General features: G+C 45.6%; 1 protein-coding gene and 1 pseudogene across 1 annotated transcript in view; both read right to left on the bottom strand.

The window, feature by feature from the left end:
• Positions 1–4,315, bottom strand: part of LOC105551604 (leukocyte immunoglobulin-like receptor subfamily A member 6) — a 122,587-nt gene that overhangs the window by 26,622 nt on the left and 91,650 nt on the right.
• Positions 3,257–4,315, bottom strand: part of LOC105551667 — a 2,945-nt pseudogene continuing 1,886 nt past the window's right edge.

The following is a 4,315-nucleotide window of genomic DNA, read 5'->3' as shown; positions in this document are numbered from 1 at the left end:
ACCAAAAGCATGTGTTAACTAAGGTTGAGAAAATATTGGATTATACTTTTTCCTGAGATGCCCCTTACAGTTGTGCTATGGGAAGAAGGGAGGCCCGGATTAGAGAAGAGAAAAGAGAGAGAGACTGGCTTTAGTGTTTAGAAGGAGGTCTACTTTCCTTCCTTTAATTTGCAGAATTATCCAGGGATCTTGTGCTATAATGGCAGTTTGAGCCACTGGAGCCAAGGCAAGCACCGGGATCCATCAGTTTTGCTGGACCATCTGTGAGACCGGTTTTGAACTCAGTAACCTCCACCTCCGGGAGCAGTTCCGTTTTCAGTGGTTTTTGCTACAGGCAAGACAGGGTTGAGGTTGCTTCATTTTACTGACTGGACATTCCTTTTTAAAATGCCCTGGACTGCTACACCAAGAGCAACTAGAGGATGCACCTTGGTGATCCTGGACTTTGTGAGTCTGCAAAGGTGCTGCTAGAGCCTTTGTCCTTCTCCTGAGCTTTGTTTCTTTCTTTTGGGACTCCTCCTGGTCCCTATTATAAAAGACTGAAGTGGCCACCTTCAGGAGGTTTTCTAAGATGCTATTTGGTCCTATAGCTTGCTTTTGTAGTTTTTTTTTTTTTTTTTTTTTAATATTGAGAGCTGCCTGTGTAATAAATTTGTCCTTCAGGATGAGCTGTTACTTAACTGAATTAGGGAATAAAAAGATATACTTTATTAGTGCCTCTTTTAGCCTTTTAATAAAGGCTACAGGATTTTTACTTGGCTTTTGTTCCATTATAGACCGTTTAGAGTAATTGAGAGGTTTGGCCATGGTTTTCCATAGGCCTTTTAAAATGCATATTAAAAGGTGCTTTTTCTTCCATTCGTTTTCTGAGCTGTGGGATTTTAGTTAAGGTTGTTTACCTGAACTGCTTCCCTCCCTGTTGGGAATGGTGTTTCTGCTATTTCTTTGCTTTCCCTATTTGTTTTACTTTCCTTTTGGTGTATTATAGGAGACACATTGCTTATTTTTAAAATTATTTGCTGCTTGCAGACTTACCTGCATTTTAGCTGCTATTAGGGTTTGGTTTAGGAGCAACATAACGTTCCTTCATGTGAGGTTAAACACCTGAGTAAAATTTTGGAAAGCTTCTATATGTCTATCAAGGGTTTTAGAAAATTGGCCTAAGTTTCCCTTTATTCATCTAAGGTTCTGTAATGGAAGGGAACTTGAGGGAGCCCCAAATAAGGGGGCTCATTTGATGGTTCCCCTGAAAGTTGCTTTTCTAATTTTGGAGAACTATTTTCCCTGGGCTTGCCTAATATGATTGCTAAAAGAGCTGGGTTGATTTTACAACGCTTGCAAAGGTTTAGTAAAGTTGCCATGCCCTCGTGCATAAGAAAATGAGTCACTTCTTTTTAAACTTTTGAGGTTAAAGACGTTCCACGGTTTAGAGTGCACTCCGGAGGGGTGCAAGCTGAGGATAATTTATTACCCATTTAGAAAAAGAATTGAGAATAAAAGCGTTCTTTTAGTTTCCTTCCTTTCTGTATGACCCAGAGTGGAGGAGAAGACAGGGAGTCTCCTCTGATTTTTCTCCTTCCCGGTTTCTGGATCCCGAAACCACGTTAAACGTGTCTGCATTTATTGACATGGTTTCTGCAAGCTATGGAACTGGATGAACCAAGTGGTGGGACTAACCACGCTTACCCATGCAACCTTAGTTTATTTGCCGTGTGTGACTTTCCTTTGACTTTGTAAACCTTTGTGATTTGCCTGGTTTCCCGAAAAATGGATTTCTGGAGAGACTGGGTTGCCTTTGGGCAAGACTCCTTTAATGGAGGCAAGGAGCTAGACTGCCTGTTATTACAGACCTTGCCAAAGCATTTACCCTTAGAAAAACAGTTTTGGTTAACTTTTGGACTGAAAATTCCTTTGCTAATTAAGTATTGTCTTAATTGAAGACAGAATAGGTGCCTTAAAAGAACGTAGGCACCGAATGGATGGGGCAATATTGGGACTAAAATTTAGATGTGGAAGACATTTTACTCCTAACTGTTGAAAGCAGAGCTCTCCCATTTACAGAAATAGCTTAGAGCCTCATTGTTAGTGGTGTGAAAGGAAGCTGCAGTGTAGAGCAAAGGACCAGCAATGTGTCTTATGAAGAGGATTTCTATTTCCACTAGGTACCACCTAGGAATACCATATCCTCACCTGAGAAACCATAGAGAGAGACATTTAATGAATTACTACCTGCTGCAATTTGCAATTTTTTTTTTAACAGACCTGTTTTCCTGAGCTGTAAAGATTCCTGCACACTAGACATAGATAGAGAAAGAGACCATGGATAGAGAGAGAAAGTTTGGTGACAGGAGAGCTGGAAGAGAGCCTTGAGAGTAAAGGACAGATTTAAGGCTGAGATTCACTCCATACTCACCAGTCTGATGAATGAATTCCCTTTCCTGGCCAACGCACCAAAATGATACAGCTTCAATGACTGGAGGAACACCAGGGTTTTTGGTCTCACACCAGTTTAGATAAAATGACACAGACACATGTGGAGTGGTTTCAAGGAGCAAAAGTTTAGTAGGCAAGAAAGAAGGAAGAAAGAAAACAGCTCCCCATACAGAGAGAGAGGCAGGGGAGCTTGGAACAAAGAGGAACCCCATGTTGGGTGGAAAAGGGGTTGCTTAGATTGGGATGCTGGAGAAGGCAGTGTCTGGTTTGCATAGGACCCAGGGGATTGGTTTGATGAGGTGTGTCATTTACGTAGCCCACAAAAATCCTGTCCCTCTCACCTTAGCCCTTTAATATGCAAATGTGGGTCACCATGATGTTTTGAACACGTGGTGTTATCTGGAGGTGGCCATCACACTTGGCACAGGTGGTGACAAAGAGAAGATGGTGGGAATCACCATATTGAGTGAACCCAGGTTTTAATGACTGGCATTTGCACATTAAAGCTTGGTGGCCAGGCCATTTAAGCTGTCTCTTCTGTTAGAAAAAAGGTGGTTCAGGGATTGTTTCTTATTACTGGAAAATTACCCTTACTATCTGCCTAGAATAATTTCTTAGTAACTCCGGTATTACCAGGGGGCCGCTGGGGGAACAACAGGTTGGGGTAAACGCTCTGTGAGGCATAGCACCTGTAGGTCCCTGCATGGGCTGAGGTCACAGGACTCACAGAGAATTCAGCCTTTACCGCTGAGTGTGGTACTTTGATATTAGATACGAGGCTGCATCCTCCTCAGATGGAAGGAAAGTGTCCATCCACCCACCTTTACATCTGACATAGCAGGGTCACGTTCTCCCCTGAGGCCACCATGGGGCCTGGTTGCACCGAGAGGGAATGTCTGTCGTGGATCTGTTCTGGAGATAAGAAGGATGGGTGAGGAGCTGCACCACCTTGTTCTGAGCTGAGACCTCCTCAGGCCTCTCTCTGGGACCCTCAGTCTCCCTGTCTCTGTTTTCTCTGAGTCCCCCTCTCCCTGCCCAATCCCTCCTCTCTGTCTCTGTCACTCCCTCCCTTGGGACCCCCACCCCTCATCCCAGCCATCACCACCTGGGCTCCCCTGGCAGGGCCTGTACAGAGCCTGGGTCCCTGACTGAACCCGCTGGGCTTCTCACCTGTGATCAGGATGTCCAGGGGGTCACTGGGGGCAGACCCCCTAGAGGAGAGGTTGTGTTCACTGAGCATCTGTACTGGCCCCCATGGGAGATGCTCACAGGGCCCAAGGGGAAGTCATCCTGGGAGAACTTCTGGCCAGAACTCAACTCAGAAGGTGATGTATCTTTTTCTTGGACAGAGAGAATATTTTGTAGCCAACATCAGAGCAACACAAGAGGGTCAAGCTCTCTCCATGGGCCATGACAAGGCCCTGTGGTCAAATGGGAGGGCTCCCTAGGCACACCTGGAGTGTATGAGGAGCCGAGACTCCTCCTTCCAGGTTCCCTTCCAAGCTCCTTCTTTCACCAGGTCATCTCCAGGTATGGTCAGAATCCAGTGGGCTCCTGGAGCTTTTGGTCTCAGGTGATAAAGTCTGCTAAACCAGACTGGTAAACCTCCACCTGTGGCTAGAGGTCATGGGGTCCACCAGGATCAGGGCTTGGAACTGTCCATTGGACTGTGTTTTGGGGTCCAGGAGACAGAATAGCTTGTGTTCACCTTCTATAGTCAGAATGGACCTGTCAAATCCCAGCCGTGAAGGACATAATGGGGTCACCTTACCTCCCGAGGTCAGGACAGGGCTGGGCTGAGCTGAGAGGGCAGGTTTGCTCTAGAATCCTAGAAGAGAAGGAGGCATCATGTTAAATGGGCTCACACCTCCCACATCATCCC

Source organism: Mandrillus leucophaeus, unplaced genomic scaffold, assembly GCF_000951045.1.
Source record: "Mandrillus leucophaeus isolate KB7577 unplaced genomic scaffold, Mleu.le_1.0 Scaffold53, whole genome shotgun sequence".
NCBI lineage: Eukaryota > Metazoa > Chordata > Mammalia > Primates > Cercopithecidae > Mandrillus > Mandrillus leucophaeus.
Note: the sequence above shows the minus strand (reverse complement) of the source record. Positions and strands in the feature narration are given on the sequence as shown.